This window comes from Callospermophilus lateralis, chromosome 3 (assembly GCF_048772815.1).
Source record: "Callospermophilus lateralis isolate mCalLat2 chromosome 3, mCalLat2.hap1, whole genome shotgun sequence".
Classification (NCBI taxonomy): Eukaryota; Metazoa; Chordata; class Mammalia; order Rodentia; family Sciuridae; genus Callospermophilus; species Callospermophilus lateralis.
This window is the reverse complement of record NC_135307.1, coordinates 118,458,284-118,479,038: the sequence shown is the minus strand read 5'-3', so window position 1 is coordinate 118,479,038 and position 20,755 is coordinate 118,458,284. Positions and strand designations below refer to the sequence as shown.

The following is a 20,755-nucleotide window of genomic DNA, read 5'->3' as shown; positions in this document are numbered from 1 at the left end:
GGATCATCCTGTCTCAGCCTCCCTGTTAATGAAATAAGAGGCATGTACCACCATGCTCAACTTCCAGAAATTTTTAATTCTAAAAGGAGTAGGTCAGAAGAAAAGTCTTATATTGTCAAAACTCATAAGCCTCTGGAACTAGGTTGGACAACTAGCTTTCATATATATTTTATAACTCATTTACAATAAATTTGTTTAAAAGATAAACAGTTCACAAAAATATTCTCAAACTACTGTCTCCAAAATAATCAATCATATTTATGAACAACTCTTTTTTCCTTCCTTGGACAGAATGACTATACACAACATTTCCACTCTTCCTAAAAGTTCAATAGACTAGCAATTCAACTAGTGGCTCAACATTAGCACTAAAACTTAAGAAAATATTCTTTTCTCTCAATATTTCCCTGGAAATGATGTCAAGGGACCAGACACCATGACAGTCAATCTTTGATAGGAATATGTACATAATATGACTGTTAAGGGTATGAGAAGTTCTAATGTAACTAAAGTCACATTCCCTTTCTGCCTTTTTCTTTAAAAATTCAATGCAAAAGTTGTAGCTCATGGCTCAAATAAATTTCCAAATTTAAGAACATGTCTTATGCATGAAATATAATTAGTTATGATTTGGTATATACTAAAGATGCCAGTTTTATTTTCTTAGGGAGGTTTTGCTGATTTGTATTAGAATTTTAAAAGCTTACTAATATACACTATTTAGAACTAGATTAGGAGCAACTTACTTTAACCAACTATTATTAGTATTTTCTTTGCTAAAGATGAGTAGACACAGGATACAAAAGCAGCAGAATTAAAGAAAAAGGAAGAGATCTCAATCCTCTTTCCCTTGTGCTTGAGCCCAATGATAAACAGTGAAATTCGCAATGGGATCAAAACAAGCAAAATATTTTCAGTAATACTAACCACCAGGAAGCAAAGAAGACCAAAGAAGGTAGAAATCAACAAGTTTAAGTTATCTCTTCTCTTCCTTCAAATGAAGCCAGTCATTCCATTCCATCAACAATTTATTGGTTTTTCATTTGGTCAAGCGGTCTACATTGTCACTGCATATAGCTTTTTTTAGTAATATATGCTATCTTTCCTCATACTGACACTTTTAGTATTTACTGTTGAGAAAAAGACAAAGTGTACCTGTATGAATATATAACAACAATCCCATCAGTATGTACAACCATAATGCACCAAAAAAAAAAAAATGTTGGGAAAAATAGAAAAAGACAAAAAATATCAAGATTAGTCTGGTTATTTTTCTGTCACAAATACTGAAAAATATTAAAAGGTCTGGGATGAAGGTAGAAGGGGAAATGTTATAAAAACAGAAAATTGTGCCAACTACTCCCAGAGTATATGGTTTAGTTTATGTAGTCCTGGTACACTAAAAACATATGACTCTTCCCTTAAGTTCCTCATTTATTCCCAGGAAACAATAAAGCATAGTTGCACACAGCACCGTCTATTTTATATGAGGCTTACTTACTTTATTCAGGTTATTTTATAAAAGCAAACCACTTTATATTAAAAGAAAGAAAGAAAACCTAGCAAATAGGAAATATCTGAATTTTCAATTGCTACAGATGATTCAGTGAGTGGGCAGTTACAGAAATTCATAGCTGATGCTAGAAAAAGCTAATGTTTTCATGAAGATCACTTTGAAATGCTGTTCTGGGTGAACATTATTTGCTCTTGCATTATGATTTTGTTTTACTTTCACTGTAAAGTGCTGCATACCTTGCAGAGAAAAAGATGGACCTTCTCTAATCATTATAGAAATAAGAAAGCCATTCTTTTATTTGGGTTCTTTTCTGATTATTAATTTCTGATTATTAAAATGATATTCTGGTAATTAAAATATTGCTTTTGCCTACACCATTTTGTCTCTCAAATACTGTTGTTTTTTAAAATGATAAAAGATTGAGTACAATAAAAGCAATCAAGTCTATCTCCCAAAATCAACAAAAAAGATTTTAACCGTTTATAAACAGAAGCAGAGCCATTCACCAAAAGGATTTTAACTGTTTACTCTAAACAGAGGTAGAAATATTGAAGTGTTACACTGGGTTCAGTGGCAAATGCCTTTAATCCCAGTAACTCAGGAGGCTGAGAAGGAAGATCTCAAGTTTGAGGCCAGCCTTAGAAACTTGGCAAAGCCCTAAGCAATTTAGTAAGACATTGTCTCAAAATAAAAATAAAAAGGGCTGGGGGTGTGACTCAGTGCTTATATGCCCCAGGGTTTAACTCCTAGTACCATAAATAAAAAAATGTTTTATTTATTTACAGCCAAGATCTGATGAACAAAATACTAATGGTAAGTAAAAATACAACTATGATAGACAATCCTATTTATTGATTACATGGATAAATAATTATCAAACAGTTCTGAAAATAATTATCAAACAGTTCTTATATTTCAGTAAACAATTTAAACAAGAAATAGTACAAACTAAGTACAAAAAACATAATAATAGCTTTCACTGGTTACTCTTTTAGTTTAGAAAATTCTTGGGTTTTTTTTAATTTTTTTTTTTTTAGTTGTAGATGGCACATACCTTTATTTTATTTATTCATTTTATGTGATGCTGAGGATCGAACCCAGTGCCTCACAAGTTCGAGGCAAGCACTCTGCCACTGAGCCACAACCCCAGCCCTAGTTTAGAAAATTCTTTTACACAGTCAGCTTTTTTAATTCAGTATTTATGTGGTTTCCATATGTCAGGCCTTATATTAAGTCCTGGGGACATGAAGATGAGTAAAACACATCCTTTTAGTTTCCATTCATCTCATTTCATAATCAAAACCATATTAAGAAAAAAGTATGATTATCTCCATCTTACAGAACAACAACAACAAAAATTAGAGATGTTAAGGAAATTATTTCACATGACCACAAACTAAATTAAAAGCCAAGCTTGTTCAATAATCTTCTATTATAATATAAATATTCAGTTTACATCACTAACCTTAGAGATTTTTATGATAATGCCACAAATTTCTTAGTATATCTTGTGTGTGGGGAGGGTGTATTACTCCATAAAGATATTCTCTCCAAAGAAAGATAACATTTATTTGTCCTCAGGTCTTAAACCACAAGGCATATTTGTTAACTCTTAGATTTCTAAAATAGAATTGATCTTACTGACTATTCTGAGAACTATTACAAGTAGTATATCCAGTAGGCCTGTAGACAATTACAAATTTAACACTATTGTGTGTGACATGAAGGTCTATAAATACAGTAATATGCAATATTATTAAGATGAAGGTCTATAATCTCAGGAGACAAAAAAGAGTGCTCAGTATCCATAGGGCAACTTTGCTGTTTTCTTTTCACATAAACCTTCATAGTACCTGCAAAATATTTTATTGCATCCTTCAGTAGAAATCATATGTTCTAGAACTGTGCTAATAGTAACTACCTGTGGCTACTTAGCACTTAAAATGTAGCTAGTATGAACTAAGATGTGCTATAATTAGAAAATATACATGAGATTTTGAAGACTTAGCAAAAAATAAAGAATGCAAAACATTTTGATAATTGTTCATATTGATCACTTTACAACGATAACATTTTGTGTTTGATGGATTAAATAAAATGTATAATGAAAATTACCTTGGCCTATTTTTTCTTATTAAAATGTAGCTACTAGAAAACTTAAGCTATATATGTGGCTTGCATTATTCTATGAAATAGCCCTAGAGATTAAAGGTTCTTTGAAACTATCAATGCATCTGAGAGTGATCATGGAGCATGGAAGGAGGATTTCTTTTAATGGTACAGGGAAAGCACATGCTATATTGTTAGAAAAGGCAGCTTTTATCAGAGTATTGAAAAGTAGGAGATATTTCAAACATGCTTATCAAATGTAGTTTAGTAATATGAAAAAAGAGGAATACCAACTCTAAATGAAGAGCATCTCCTACAATGAGCATGAATCTGCTATCTCTTCAGCCACTCAAACTTCTGCATGTCTCTCACAATGTGACCAGCTTACTGCACTGATTATAACTGGCAGATAAACTACGTCCCTACTATATTTAGAATAATATCAATTAGATATTTTGAAATGTATGTACACACATAGAAAAAGAATAAAGAAAACCAAAAAAAAAAAAAACAAGTATTAGCACTAGTTACCTCTGAATGTTAGAAGGACATATATGTTCATTTTAACTTATATATACTTCTACTATAAAAGTTAACTTATTCCTATCATAAAATATTGTTAAAGATGTGTAGTATAACATATAATGTCAAACTACACTTCAGATCTTTTAGCTAAAAAGAATAGAGAAATTGGAGGTAAGTCATTGTGTACAGCAGGACTCAGTATCCTAGTCAGACAGCAAGTCCATAAAAACCCAGACCAGGCAGACCTATAGGAGATAAGAGAAGATTAGCATTCGCTCATTTGTAAAGCCCTGTAGTTGCCATTTATAAACGACAAAACACATCTTTTCCCAGATGACAAGATTTTTGGCTAGACATCTGGAATGCAAAACTGACAAGAGAACTGCAAGTTGCATTTATAATAGGCTTCATGTTTTATTTGTATATATTCAATAAAAAATGTGAAATAAAATTAAAGAACTCAAAAGTTCAATTCCCCAAATTAGAAATTATTGTATGTATGGTTTATTTCCATGCTGCTGCTGGTGAGATTACATAGTCCCAAATGCTCATTCCACAAGCTGCATTTGTATGGAAAGAGAAACAATTTAAATTTGCTCTTACACTGCAGAGAAAAAAAAAATGTGATCAAACTACAGGTTTCTCCTCTTCCCCTCTCCTCAGTGTTAGAGTATATGAACTTCCTCACTGAATCTGGAAAGCAATGGATCTTTCAATTTCAGAATCAATGGTTGAATTGGGCTGGGGCTGTAGCTCAGCAACAGAGCGCTTGCCTAGCATGCATGAGACACTGGGTTTGATCCCCAGCATCACATAAAAACAAACAAAATAAAGCCATTCTGTCCATCTACACCTACAAAAATAAATAAATAAATAAGGAATCAATGGTTGAATTAATATCTGGTAGTTTACTTGGAATATTTAATTGTGAGATTTAGCACTATATATGTGGTAAGTCCCCAAAAGGCAAATGATAAAATACAGTCTAGGGATACTGAAGAAAAAATAATTTTTCAAGTCAAGGAGAAAAGTGAAATTAGAAAAATACTTTCTACTGCTTCTTCAATACCTTAAATCTTCACACAAACTCCCACAATTACACCTACTGCATATCCTTGAATCTTCACACAAACTCCCACAATTACACCTACTGCATATCCAAATAAAGTCCAAAAATACTGTTACACACCTGTGAACAAGGCAGTTTCACCATTTGAAATATTCAATTCACTATTTCAAGCATTTAAGAATTATATCATGACCACTTCCCTTATAATAAGAAAAGTAACCAACTCTACTTTGAAAATTAAGAGGGGAGTCCTAACTGAACAATGTAAATAAAGTACTCCTGTCGAAAGTGTAAATAATACTAGAAAACCATAAATTTTCACTTATTTTTAAATGTAATATTTCTACAATACTTTATATATCACACTGGGGAGTGATACTGGCCAAATTACATTGTTATATTGTGCACATGTACAAATATGCAACAACAAATCCCATTATGTACAAGTATAATGCATCAATTTTAAAAATGTGAAAAGAAAAACCCACAATGCTTCAGGAGTCATTCTAAGCACTTCTCAAATATTATCTCATTAAAAATGCTGAGATAAGTACTTACATTATCCCCATTTTACAGATAAGAAAACTGAGGTTAAAAGAAAGACAATAATTTTCCCAACATTATACAGCTTGTAAGTGACAGATATGAGATTCAACCCCAGAAAATCTGGGTCCAAAAGCCATGCTCTTAACCACAATGCTATACTTACTCTCAGAAAGTAATATGCTCATGAGAGCTCTTAGTGAAACATTTAATAAAAATCTTCTAAAAACTGGCTGGGGGTGTAGTTCAGTGGTATAGTGCTTGCCTAGCATAAATAAGGCCATGGGTCCAATCTTTAGCACTTTAAGAAAGAAAGAAACAGAGAAGAGAGAAGAGAGAAATCTGCTAAAGAAATAAAAGGAAAAAATGAAGACAAGATAGTCCCAATACATGATTTTTAAGTATACTGGAATACTTCCTATCAGTGTTTTTTTCTTGCTCACAAGGGATTTCTTTTCCTTTAATTAACATTCAACATATATAGTTCCTAGGAAATCAGAAACTGTAAAGGTACTAGTCTCTCAGGACTTTTAAATTAATTTAACACTAGTATATGTTTATGTGCCTGATATTCTAATTTTACCTTACAAATTATATAGTAGATGTAAGTATTACACCCATTTTACAAATGAGGAAACTGAAGCATAGTTTTAAAACTAACTTAAGGTCACACAGGTAGTAAATAGTTGAGCGGGGATTCAAATCCAGGCAGTTTGACGCTTGAAATTAGATTTTTTTTTTAAGTTGTTAATGGACCTTTATTTTATTCATTTAGCAGTGCTGAGAATTGAACCTAGTGCCTCATACATGCAAAGCAAGTGATCTACCACTAAGCCACAACCCCAAACCCTGAAATTAGAATTATTGACTACTCCTGGAGGGTAAGTTTATGAACTACTCAAAAGTAGTATTATTTAGCTTAGCCTAAGATAGACATGTTACCATACAGATGTGTTTTATTTAGTCTTAACTTAGACAACTAAAGTTTTTAGTATCTTATGCTTTCTTGAACAAGCAAAATAAATCTTCATGTCCTATTTTATAAGGGTCAAGTATCTTAAGTGATTCCTTCACTCAGCAAACATTTGAGTATCTACTATGTGACAGAGACCTTGCTAACAAGACATAATCTTTGCACTCAACACAAAGACTTGTCCCATTCAGCATATAAATGCACAGGTTTCTCACAACTAATAAATTCAACACACTGGGACATAAGCATAGATAACAGCTTTGCCAACCATTCAGTGGTAGAACTGAAAAATTGAATACTGTGATTATCTGACCCCTATCCTACAAAGTAGATAAACCCCTTATTTTTCTTACAGTTTCTGAAGAGTATCTGACACCTAAGTAATTACTAGATAGGTGTTATTTGCCTGCCTCATGCTATACTACCTCTTAGAAGCTGGCAAAGAAAGCCTACCCATTCTTAGTACAAAGGACTTGAAATCTAAATGTTTTACTAAAACCTAGGTTTACTAGGTTACATGTTTAAATTACTTTAAAATTTTTTAAAATGATATTTGGGGTTGAACTTTAATAACTAAATGATAAATGTAATGTCTGAAAGGTATACTGTAAAAGAAGTAAATTTTTTAATTAAAAAAATAAGTACAAAAATTCATAGACAATGGGTGGTAAGGTCACTAGTACTAGATATTACATGGCAACATCTGATTGTATCCTGTCTTAAATCAAATCCTATTGGTTGTGAAAAGGTGGCAGAAAACCAAAAGGTAAAATGTCAAGTACAACAGAAACATACTATTTAGTTCACCAAGTACCCTAATTGATAACCAGGCATAATTATCAACCCAAGACCTTAAAATAAAAGGGGTAAGAAGAGAAGCAAAGCCAAAGTATGGAGGAACTTTCCTGGTTGGTAATTACTAGTGTGTACATGAAACCCCGACATGTTTCTTGGCTGACATATGCATTTGTCAGTGTTTAAATTTTGCTGGCACATGGCTGAGCTCATCTTTTTTTTTTTTTTTTTAATTCTTTAGTTGTCAATAGACCTTTATTTTATTCATTTATATGTGCTGCTGAGAATCAAACCCAGGGCCTCACACATGCTAAGCAAGTGCTGAGCAACAACAACAAAAACAACAACTGAGCAACAAGCCCAGTCCCTGAGCTCATCATTTCTTATGTCTGTGTCTTCTAGCAAGCTTCACTAGTACTTTATATCTGTATCATTATCTGGTATTTTCTCTTCTACCACTATTCTTTTTAACTCTATAATTTGCCCATGCTAGATTTTAAATTTGTAGAGGAAAGGAGCAAACATAGCTTAGTATCTTGCAAATAATAAGCACTGAATAAGTATTGACTAATGATGAATATGAAACCCACCCTACAACTCTATCCAGTTTTTATCACTATGCACAATTGCTCTTCATCTCTCTGACTAGAATGACCCATGGGTCAGTTCTTTTTTTTTTTTTTCCTTCAGTACCGGGGATTGAAACTAAGAGTACTTAACCACCGAGTCATATCCCCAGCCCTTTTTATTTTAAGACAGGGTCTCCCTAAGTTGCTTAGGCCCTCACTCAGTTACTGAGGCTGGCCTTTGGGATCCTCCTGCCTCAACCTCCTGAGTTACTGGGATTATAAGCGTGCCCATGGTCAGTTCTTAAATCTTTTCTCTTAGCTACACTCACCCTCAGGTAACATGCACGCTGACAACTCCCAAATGTATCCAGCCTAGACCATTCTCTTTATGTGCATATATTCAACTGCTGATTTGACATCTCTATAGCTTGTCTATTAGGTATCTCAAAACTTTATCACTCTGGAACAGAACTCTTGAATTCTCTCAGAAAACTGCTCTATCCTGAACCAATGTCAACTCCATCCTTCCAGTTGCTTAAACCAAAAAAAAAAAAAAAAAAAGAAGAAGAAGAAAAAAAAGAAGAAGAAGAAGTCATGAGGCAATCCTGAACTCCTATCTTTTAATATTCATACCAGTCTATCAGCAAACCTACCTGGATCAAAAAATACCTAGTTAGAGTCAAAGATATCACCATGAATTCATGTTTATTTTCATATACAGAAATAAACAGATGTGTTCTGTGTGTACATGCATGTATGTGTGTGTATAATTTGTTGTTGTTTTTCTCTGTAGCTCTGTTCACTGAGAAAGCCTAGAAGCAGTGATACTGCAGTAGCAATGACCATTCTTAGCATCATAAAGTAGCTTCAAAATATCATTCTCCAATAAAAAGAATCAGAGCTCCTTGAAGAAATAACTAATTCTAGGACTGGGGAAAGAACAACAGATGAGCTGAAGTATCTAGCAGTGCCAGAGAGTAAAGAAGTATGTACCTACCTAAATAAAGAATAAGAGCATATCAAAAGAACACAGAAGTCAACCTAAGAGCTTCCATTGGCCAAAGTCAAAGTAAATTGGGCAACAAACAAATAATGATAGCCAGGTGGAGTGGCGCACACTTATAATCCCAATAACTCAGCAGACTGAGGCAGGAGGTTCACAAGTTCAAAGCTAGCCTCAAATTTAGTGAGACCTTAAGCAACGTGGTGAGACCTTCTCTCAAAAAACATAAAAAGGACTGGGAATGTGACTTAGTGGTTAAGTGCCCTTGGGTTAAATCCCTGGTACCAAATAAATAAATAATGTATAAATTTATAACCCTAAGAACAAAACAAGTATCCATGAATTTGAACTGACAGAAATGACTAGACACATAAAGAACAAACCTTCCTTACAGAAGAATTCCAATTAATAAATTTAGAATGAATAAGAGAAATTTTAAAAATAAGTTTAAAATACCATAGCAATAACTACTGCAAGCAAGATATACTGATGAATGCTACAATTAGTGGGCAGAAATAGGACACCAGCAAAAGTCTCAAGTATCTCTCCCCAAACATTTACCAGCTACTGTGGAAGTTTTAACATATGTCCACAAATTCTTTGATACTCCTCCCTCTAGAAAATAAAGTTTAATGCCCCTCCCCTTGAATGTAGGCTAGACTTGGTAAATTGCTTCTCATGACCAGAGTATGTAAAGGAAAAATAGTAATTTTTACAGAGGAGAAACTACTTTAACAAAGTGCTGATGTTATTTGATAGCATGTGCCTCTCATATGATGTGATAAGAAGTGCACTGCAGCTCTGTCGTCATCTTCCCCAAAATCTATAACCCTGGTGTAATGAGAAAGCATCATACAAACCTAAATTGAAGAATATCTGCAAAATACCTAATCATACTCTTAAAAAAAACAACAAAAAAACAGACCCGCCAAACATAATAGCACATGCCTCGAAACCCAGACTTTGGGAGGCCGAAGCAGGAGGATTGCAAATTCCAGGACAGACATGACAATTTAACAAGATCCTCTTTCAAAATTGAAAAAAAAAAAAAAAAAGGCCAGTAATGTGGCTCATCATAGAATGCCTCTGGATTCAATCTCTATTAAAAAAAAAAAAATGGAGGAGGGGGAGAAGGAGGGAGAGAGGAAGAGAAGGAAGGGGAGGAAGAAGAGGAAAAAGGAAGAAGAGAAAGAAAGAGAAGGAGGATAAGAAAGAATGAAGAAAGAGGGGGAAGAGGAAGAGGATGAGAAGTAGGAGAAGGGCAACAGTGTGGCATCACACTGAAAGAGAAAAGATATCCTGGTTTAGGTAATGGAATGGGAAAGGGAACATGAGTAAAAAACCTAGTGAAATACAATTAAAAAGTCCGAATTTTGCTTGAAGAATTGTTCTTAGCATAATAAATTTGCTGTGATTACAGATGTCAACATTAAAGGAAACAGGGATTCAATCTCTATTACAAAAAAAAAAAAAAAAAAAAAATGGAGAAGGGGGAGGGTGAAAGGTATACGGCAGTAGTTCCTGAGAGCAATTTTGCCTCCCCAATGTCTGAATATAGTTCTAACTGTCACAACTGGGGAGATGACACTGGCATCTAGTGAAAAGAATCCAGGAATGCTGCTTAAGTCCTATAATACATGGACAAGCCCCAAAACAAAGGATTATCTGATCCAAAATTTCAATAGTGTTGAGCCTGAGAAACACTGATATAGGTATTATGGATTGAACCTAGGATCTCGTGTGCCAGGCAAGTGCTCTTCCACTTAGGCGCTGCCACACCACTGCTTTTTTTTTTTTTTTTTTTTTTGAAACAGGGTTCTCACTAAGCAACACAGACTAGTCTCAGACTTGTAATCCTTATGCCTCAGCCTCCCAAGTAACCAGAATTGCAGGCATATACCACTGTGCCCAGCTCAAAAACAAAGTTTTTAAAAGCATAAATCTAATCATCTCATTCCTCTGCTCAAAACCCTGTAATGGTTCCCATCTCACAAAGTAAAAACTCAAGTCCTTGCAATGGCCAACAGGCATTATGCAATCTGGATCCCGTTATTTTTCAGACCTTATCTTGTTCTACTCTTCTCCTATTCATACCAGTCCAGGCACACTGACCTCCTAAAACTGGGGATGCAGCGAGCATGCTCCTGCTTCAGGGCCTATGCAAAAGGTTGCTTCTACGTAGTGTGATCCCTTATCTCCTTCAAGTTTTTGCTCTCTTCAAGTCCTTCCCAGACATCATCCTTATAAATACACATACTCCTTGGCATTCCTGTCCCCCTTTGCTTGCTTCATTTTTCTCTACAACACTATCACCTTCTCATATCCTATAAGAGTAACATATGTTTGTCTCTTTGGTTCACTATTGTAACCTCTGAAAGTAGAACAACACCTGGCACATACTTGATATTCAACAAACATTTGTTAAATTGATGTACCTCAGAAATTATAAATTATATGTCAGTATCTTCTTACTACTTGTCATCGTTACTATATTTCTATTTTATCTTACTTGAGAAGGCTATGATTTGGAGAAAAAAGATAGGCTTTGGATCCTGGTTTCATCACTTGATACTGTGTGTGTGTGTATGTGTGTGTGTGTGCACGCACGCGCACATGATGTTATTTAACCTCTCTAATCCATAGTTTCTCCATCTAAAAAGGAATGACAAAGGGGAGAATATAAGGATAACAGTACACTGCAAAGTTAGCATTAGGATTAGAAATAAGGTATTCAAGGGTATAATATATAACAGGTATTCCATAAGTAGGAGCTATTATTATTATTCCTCCTCACTAGCTCTTCAGTTTCACACTGGCCTCCAGTCTTTCATATCCTTCATTTTCTTCCAATCAGATCACCCTTTCTAGCTATTCTGCTCATGACCCAATTGGATTCCAGTTCTTTCATTAGAGTCAGAATCCTAAATATTATTAATTCTCTCTCAGGTATCTCTACCAAACAGACATCTGCAAAGCACTGTATACCAGCCTGGGGTCTGGAATTAACCATCAAAGTTTGAAACCCAGAGATTCAATTCACAAACAAGGACAGTAACAATATAGAATTCTTGTTAGTATTAAATAGCTTCTTCAGATATAGTTCTTCAAAGCTTCTTCAGTTTTCTAGTCATGTGTCTATCTGCCTTTCCACTCCCCACCCAAAACTCACTGCTTCCTGAAAAGTAAGATTACCTCCCACTCAAGGTCAATTTCTCTACCCATGCCCTAGATCTCATCCCCTCCTACTGCTTCCAAATCACTGCCATCAATCACTACCCACCCCTCCTCCCTCCCTCTCTCTCTCTCTCTCTCTCTCTCTCTCTCTCTCTCACACACACACACACACACACACACACACTCTCACACACACACACACACACACACACACACACATATATAATTCTCATTCATTTTCTCCCAGGTGTGCACTGTCTCTCTCTTGCTCTCTTCCTCCCTCCTTCCTTCAATTTCTCCTCTCCTTTGGTTCCTTGCAGCTATGTGCAAGCATGCCCAAGATGCTCTTACTTTAAATTTAAAAAGAAACAAAATGAATAAATCAAACTTCCCTAAAGCCCCCGCATCTCCCTCTCTTCTTACACTTCCCTTTGGAGTCCTTTGTTGAAAACACTGTATCCCTCTCAATTAGCTACACTTTCAGCTGTCATTCACTCTTCAACCTCCTCAATGCCATTACAATGTAGCTAGCTGCTCCAGCTGAAGTTACATTAAGACATCTTAATCTCCAAGTCTCAGAGACTTTATTCAGTCTTTATCTTACTTGTCCTTTTCAGAGGAGGATAGAGTGTTGACCAGTATTAGTCCTTGAAATATTCTCCTCCCTCAGCTTCTGACAAATCCCTGTTTCCTTTTTTCATCTTTGGTCTGTCTGGCATAGATGGTTAGCTTCTTTTCAGTTGCTGGTCCCATCTACCTAGCAGTTCACAACATAATTGTGGGAATCATCTGAAATCTTCTCTTTCTCAATTCTATAATCTGATTAATCATCCTATCTCATCGATAATACTTCCTGAATCTCTCATCTATCCCCCCCACGCCGGACACACATCCCTCATCATCTCTCAGCTTTCTAACTGGACTTCTAGTTTTGCCCCTCTCTAATCTAGCTTTCACTTCTATGCCAAAATGACAAGTGTAAAACACAAATCTTATTGTTTCACAGCATGACTTTTCTTTTTCTTCTTCCTTTTCTTTCTTTCTTTCCTTTTTTTTTTTTTAACTAAATCCTCAGAGCCTTCAAGGTGAAGTTAAAATACTCAAACCTGATTCCCAAACAGTGATTTGGCATATTACTTCATTTGCCCCATTCTAAAGGTGTACTTTTCACATGAATACATGAATATAGCTAATACAAACTGAAATGTGTTGTAAGTATAAAACACAAACCAGATTCTGAAGATGTAGTATGAAAAAGGAAATGCCAAATATGTCTTTATCACTGTTCCATTTTGATTATATGTTGAAATTACAATGTTTTGATATATCAAGTTAAATTATATTGTAAAAATTCATTTTAATTTTACCTTTTAAAATATGGTTACTAGGGGCGGGGTTGTGGCTCAGTGGTACAGCACTTGCCTAGCATGCATGAGGCACTGGGTTCGATCCCCAGCACCACATAAAAATAAAAACAAATAAAATAAAGGTATTGTGTCCATCTAAAACTAAAATAATAATAATAATAATAATAATGATAAAATATGGTTACTAGAAATTTTAAGATTATACATGTGACATATTTGTGGCTTATATTTCAAAAATGGCAACACTGGTGTACAATGTACTTTCCCTCTTTCTGAACCTAATTAATTTATACATTATTCAAAATCGGCTCAGATAACCCTCTAAATTTCAGGACATCCTCTGACCACCAAGAATCCAAGTCTGTCAGCTACTCTCCTCCATGCTTCTATTCGTGAGAACCTATATAAAACACACCAAAATGTAATTATTGGTTATCAGCTATCTTCTCCTCCCAAACTCTGAGCTCCTTGCAAAATAAATAAATAAATAAATAACACTGTACGGATATTCGGGTTCTACCACCATGCCTTGAACTTAAAAGGCACTCAAACATTTGTCAGAAAATGAGAACTACATATTCCTAACCTGGGAGTTAACAGAATTTCTGGTTCTCCAAGGAAAACCAAGCAGCAGGGAAGAAGTCTAAACTTACCAGGAGATCTAGTAATGAAAGGACTGGGGCATGGGGTGTAAGAAGTAGTAATCCTACTAAAGAAATCAGCAAATGACAAAGCTCATCACACACACCTGCCTCTTACAGTGAAACTAGGAATTTGCAACAGTGATATAGAGCCTTGAACCCACAGACAGCATGCCAGGGGCCACAGTTTGATTCCTAAATTGTTTAGCAACCCATCCAACAAAAGACTATGATTTGGCAGGTTTCAACACAAACAGCTAGAGCCCAACACCTGTTCCATTTAAACAGCACATCATTACAGTTAAAAACAACAAATCTCTCTCATGAAGCAAATGCTAATCTCATGATGCTTCACCATGGAGCAATTTAGAAGAGTTATATTATATGAAATGTGCCAAAGCATGAATTTATGGCTGATGCTTATTTGGCAAATATGGTTGGCACTGCCAAATGTTGAAAAGCATGTATGCAAATAAGCAAATAAAAGTTTTTAAGCTCTTAGACTTAAATATTTACATTACCATAAATGTACAAAGATAAATGTTTATATGACTACACATATAATGCATTTCAGGAACACACTTTTTAATGTGATTGTTAGGAAACAGTTATGAAGTGGTATTATTTCTTTATGGGCCTCAGGCTAGGCTCTTAAAAATGAATTCTGACAGAATGTTAATGGGGTACAAACATCATCCTGGAAATTTCTCTGCACTATCACTGGGCAAAATGAATAGTAATAGTATCATAATAGTTCAAAGCAATCTTATCTTTTCCTTTCACCAAAACACTTCTCTTCCAACCCTGGAAACCAGCCAAACATAAATGTCAGCCCCTAAATGGGGAGTTGGGAGGAGGAAGACCATGCATCAAAAAGCTTTAAAGAAAATAATCTGACATTTCTCCCCCACCATTTTATAGTCATGTTAATCTCCAAAACAAAGACATGATAAAATATTTTCTCCTCTTCCCCTTTGACATCTATGGGAAGGGGATGTTTGTTTTTTCACATAGTTTGTGAATTGGTCATAGCCCAAACTAACTAGCAATGGTATGAGTTCTCTTTCCATTATTAACTGTTAATCTCTGTGCTGAAGCTATTAACTTCCATCTTTGAAGCCAAAAGAAAATGTACCATACCTGCCGTTATAGTTTACTAAATGAGCCACCAAAGAGAAGAATTGCCAAGCACTCTGGCAAGTAATTAGGGTAGTCAGTGAAGTGAGCAATCTAGAAATGCTCTGAGATTAAAGTAGAAGCCATCATGAAATGAGTATCCAAGATTGCTCTTGGAAAGTTTTACCCTTGTGGATAATTGACATTTTTTTCACTTTTGCACTGCAGAGAGCTATACCTATTACTACATCACTTCGTTTATGGGGTGTGGGGGGGGAGAAGAATGCTGTGGCTGAACAAAAATCTGTAGGTAGGCCCCAAAACAGAATCCTCAAAGCAATACCAATTCAGGTGAAAAGCTGTTCACGTACATCACCCAACGACCTAAAAATAGACTTTTATGTAAGCCTCCGAGTATTTAATTCAACATACAATCTTGCCACATTCAATAAAGGCAGAAGAAAAATCTATTCAGTTTTCTATAGTAAGGCCAATAAAGATGAAATCATAGTTTTCCTCTAACTCATCACTGTCCTTTCAACGCCAGTCTTCCAATAACTCCATTCCACAGCTCTGCTTCCTAAACTTGGTTCTCCCAAAACAAGGATTGCAGAAGTAACATTTAAAGGGAGGGAGCCTCTCTCTCCTGTTGCTGTCAGCAGTCTTTAATCAAAGGAGGCAAAGAAGGAAAAAATAAAATCAAGCACTCGGACCGATGGTACACAGGATAGGGAAAGGGAAACAGGATGGACGCGGTTCAGACAGCAAGTCCTCCTTGAAGGAGAAAAGTTGCATGAACCAATGAGTCGAAGGGCAAAGAAGAAACAAACTGAACCCTCTCTCAGCAAGTCTTCGTGAAAGGGGCTCACCAGCTACAGCGTGAAGTGAGCAGACAGAAAGCCACCAGGTCCTGACGCTGCTGGCGAGGCTAAGCCGGATCCTCCCGGGTTTAGGAGCGGGATGATGGTGTAGACTTCGCAGGAGCGAGAGAAGCTTCCTGCTCCAGCCTCACCGAGTCCACCTCCTCCAGGCTTCACTTTCCCCGGCAGCTTCCCAGCCGCGCCCGGGGGCGTCCGTCACCAGGTCCCAACTTTCCCTCCTCTGGGGGGCGCCGCGCTACCGGGGCCGCCGCCGCCACAGCTAAGAGAGGGGGCTGGGACGGCGGGGGGCGCGAGGGGGCGCGCGGCGCCGGCGGGGCGCGGGGGTGGCCGGGTCTTGAGAGCCCGCGCCCGGCAGGACGCACCGGCCTCCGGAGCCCCCACGGCGCCGCCCTGCCTGCATTCCCCCAGATCAGCACCCTCACCCCGCAGCGACCCCGACCCCACCAACCCGAGCGTGAGGAGAAGGAAACCGAGGGGACGCGGGCAGCCCTGCCCCCGTTACCTGAGGGTCGCACACGCCGCTGCGGTGACCACCATTGCCGCCTGTCCCGTCCCCTTCCTGGTGATCGCGGCCGTCGCCTCCGAGCAACTGACACTGACTAAGAACAACTAACTAACTACTCGCCGCCGCCGAGTCCACCGCGCGCTCCCGGCCGCTTGCCGCCCGACCAGCCCACCAGCCTGCCAGCTCCTCCCAGCCCCGCGCGCCACCCCGCCGCGCGCACCCTTGCCCGCTGCGCTCCTCGAGGAGCGAGCACGCGCACGCGCACGCGCACGCGGGTCCAACTCGCTCCCAATTCCCTCCTCAGTCTCGTGGGAGGAGTCGCCTCGAGGCCCTGCCCCTCTGCGTTCCAACCTCCCAGGGCGAGACGTACCGGGCGCCTGATTGGCTGAGGAAGGTGTGGCCAAAGAAAGAAGGCAGGACAACTGGGACCTTGAGACGCGTGACAGGAAATTTGGGTTCAATTAAATGGTAAAGAAAAAGGGCAACGAAGTTTTAACCCACTGGGGTGTCGGATCCCCCTAGGTCACCAAGTCGTCTAATAGAGACCATGTGATTTCAAGGACTCCAGTACACAGTAATTACCAGTTTAATTCCCACTACCTATTAATAAAAAAACTTCATATCCCATGAAGCTCCGCGAGTCTCACCTTACGTAATTACGTAGGCTATCGCCGCACTGGGACAAAATAATCCCTTCATTTTTCTGAAGGTATCGGGAATAATATTTCACTTTTCTCCTTACCGGAACAATTTTAAATGTTACCACGTTAGGAGACGTTACCTATAAGGCAGTTTTTAAGCGATTAGGTAAAGAGAAATAAAGGATGACAAAATAAAGTGCTGCGGAGGAATTTCTGTCAAGCTGTGAAACGACGGAGTGCGAAGAGTGAAGGCGATTGAGAGGGGCTGAGGGAATTGTCCTCTGTGCAAGGGACTTTCATTAGGCCCCAGGCCCCTGCCTGCCCCTATCATCAGCAGGTCAGTAAGCAAGGCGAGCTTGGGGGTGGCCACAGTCGAGATGTCCTTCGCCCCTTGACGATCATCCCGCTTTTGCTGCTGTTATTGGTTTGTCTTGTTTTGAGGTTAACAGAATGGGGGCGCCTTACTTCCGGTTGGGGGAGGGGAGGAATGCTGTCATGGGGGAGGGGGAACATAACACTTCCTGTAAGAGTAGGATGGTGGTTTAGGGGTGTCCAACCCACTTCCCGTGCTGGTGAGGGCCTGGAAAGGTGGTGCTTGGTATTATTTGCAGAGATGTTATTTTAGAGCTTTGGGATTGTGTGTTATGTCAAAGTTAGGTTATTACACCAAGTTGTGCTGATCATCAGCCTCCAGGCAGAATTTTTGTGTTTGGTTTCCACTTGTAAGATGGAAAATTACCTCCCCAACAAAAGTTTCTTCAAAGAATTCGAAACTCCTTGTTAAAATTCTGTTACCCGATGAACATACTCTTTTGTGTGACTCATGCATTGCCCACCCCTGCTTCTCTACTCAAGTTCAACCTTGACTGAGTGAGATACAGTGTTCTCTGCCATAACCATGCAACAGAAACTCCGTATATATTCCTTGAAGGAGGTTTACCAAAGAACTGAATATCTCACAGTATGGGACATTTTCATTTTAGCAGGGGGGAAGTATACTGAAGTACTCAAATTTGATGTTACTTAAATTGACATAATTGGTATCTTTCGTTCTTAGACCTGTTGATTTGGGGCTACAGGTTTTGCCCTGTGCCTGGGAACAACTTCCTCAGCCTTAAAAATTCTATGAGCCAGTGTGATGACTCTCCTGAAATCCCAAGGACTCAGGAAGCTGAGGCAGAAGGATCATCACAAGTTCAAAGCCAGCCTCAACAACTTAGTGAGGCCCTAAATAACTTGGTGAGACCCTGTCTCCAAATAAAATATTAAAAGGACTGGGGATGTGGCTCAGTGTCCCTGGGTTCAATCCCCAGTACAAAAAAAAAAAAAAAAAAACTATGTAGTTTAAATGTAGCTGCTGTGAAAGTTGTATTTTAGTACAGTTTTCCCTTTGTAATTTAAAAAAAATTGGCACTGATTTAAGAAATGATACCTGTTCTTTGCAATTTTAAAGCATGTTGAAATGGTCATGACCTCAGCTTACATTTTAAGTAGGAAGAAAATGGCTCACAAAAGATAAAAGATGAATAAGAAAAAACTATTTGCCAATATTCTCTATTGTGTATAATAAACTATATAGGAGGTAGTAATGAACACTCAACAATTTTGATTCCTTGACTTCTCTTGTCAAGTACCAATACTTGATGTATGTACTGGAAGGTACCAGTCTTTTTGGAGCTTGCTTTGTGAAATCACAGCACTTCATTGGTATTTTAGGACATCTGTGAAGAAAACCTAGAACTGTAATGCCTTTCAAGAATTTTTAAAATAATAAGGCAAATGTGTTTTTTTTCCTTTGGGATTGTTACACAGTAACCACAAATATTGCAATTATTTGAATTCTAGTTCTTTTAAAAAACTACTTGGTTTGGAGTTGGTTAGAAAATGTTTTAAATTAAATGTGAAAATTAAAATATTTTAACCCACAGACTTTTTTTTTAAAGTCAGTTTGATAGGCTCAGAATATCAGGTATAGTAAGTAGCACACACCTTTAATCCCAGCTACTTGGGATGCTCTGAAAGGAAGATTACAGGTTTGAGACCAGCCTGATCAATTTAGGCAGATGCCATCTCAAAGGGAAGTGGAGTGCTGGAGATGTAATAGCTTAGTATTAGAACACCCTTGGGTTTAATCCCCGGTACCACAAAAAAATTAATTAAACTAAAAATAGTAAAGGATAGGGTTTTAGCTCATTGATTGAGCACTTGCTTAGCATAGGAGGCCCTGAGTTCAATTCCCAGCCCTGCCAAAAATATATATATATATATATGGCTTTGTTTTTTAAAAATAGATCTGAAAGGACTATTGTGGTATTGTGGCTTAGTGGTACAGCACTTGCCTAGCACTCGTGAGGCACTGGGTTCGATCCTCAGCATCATGTAAAAATGAAATAAAGATATTGTGTGTCCACCTACCAATAAAAAATAAATATTTTTTAAAAATAGGTCTGAAGGGCTGGGGTTGTGGCTCAATGATAGAGCGCTAGTCTTGCATGTGTGAGGCACTGGGCTCAATCCTCAGCACCACATAAAGATAAAGAAATAAAGGTAATGTGTCCATATAATTTAAAAACTTAAAAAAAAAATACATCTGAGGCCCTAAAATCAAGTATCTTTTGAAAGACCACACAATTGCTGCAGTGATTGAAAAGGCAAGGCAAAATAATGTCTGTTATTACTAAAAGATGGTTAGAGGTGTGGAGACTGCCCCTAGTATGTATTGATTCATTAGAAATCATTCACTGTCTTCTATATTAGTGTAATATAGAAGAAAACATAGTCACCCTGACAAATTAAACTATAATAATCAGAATTGTTGAAGTGTGGAAAGATTGTAGAACTAAATGAAAAAGAGAAAATGATGTTAAAATATTGATTGAGATGCTTTAGTACTGCCTTTTGTAAATGTCTTTGGAAAGCAAAGGAGTTTATTAAATTGGTTCTCGTGATTTTCCATGGAAGAAATGCAGTAGAATAGAAAGAAGAAAAATTGCTGCAGCTGAAAGACTTGAGTGGCTTGAAGTACTGAATGTTAAGAAGAAAGCAATATATAAAGTACATATCTGGAAGAAGATGTTTTGTGATAAGTGACAGTTACTCATGGGTTCTTCAAAGAAGAAATATTAGAAAAGCTTGTGAAAAATAGGGAAAGTCTATGGAACCCGTTTGTATTCTTTTTACAAAGGTGTTTCTGTGAAGAGGCTTGCTGTCTTCCAAAGGTGTGTTGTTGTTTCTTACTGTCCTTTGCAGCATTTTCATCGCACCTTCCCTTAGAAACATAGTGACAAATCAGAGAAATAAAGATTTTTGGAAGTATACTCTGTTATTT

The 20,755-nt window shown here is 37.4% G+C and overlaps 2 protein-coding genes across 6 annotated transcripts in view; one reads left to right on the top strand and one right to left on the bottom strand.

The window, feature by feature from the left end:
- Positions 1-16,992, bottom strand: part of Peak1 (pseudopodium enriched atypical kinase 1) — a 248,208-nt gene extending 231,216 nt beyond the window's left edge. For all 4 annotated transcript variants that reach the window (XM_076851148.2, XM_076851149.2, XM_076851147.2 and 1 more), the window contains exon 1: positions 16,784-16,992. The gene's annotated coding sequence lies outside the window, so the exon portion shown is untranslated. The remainder of the gene's footprint in view (positions 1-16,783) is intronic.
- A 466-nt stretch (positions 16,993-17,458) lies between these two features.
- Hmg20a (high mobility group 20A) overlaps positions 17,459-20,755 on the top strand; it is an 80,122-nt gene continuing 76,825 nt past the window's right edge. For both annotated transcript variants that reach the window (XM_076851146.2, XM_076851145.2), the window contains exon 1: positions 17,459-17,764. The gene's annotated coding sequence lies outside the window, so the exon portion shown is untranslated. The remainder of the gene's footprint in view (positions 17,765-20,755) is intronic.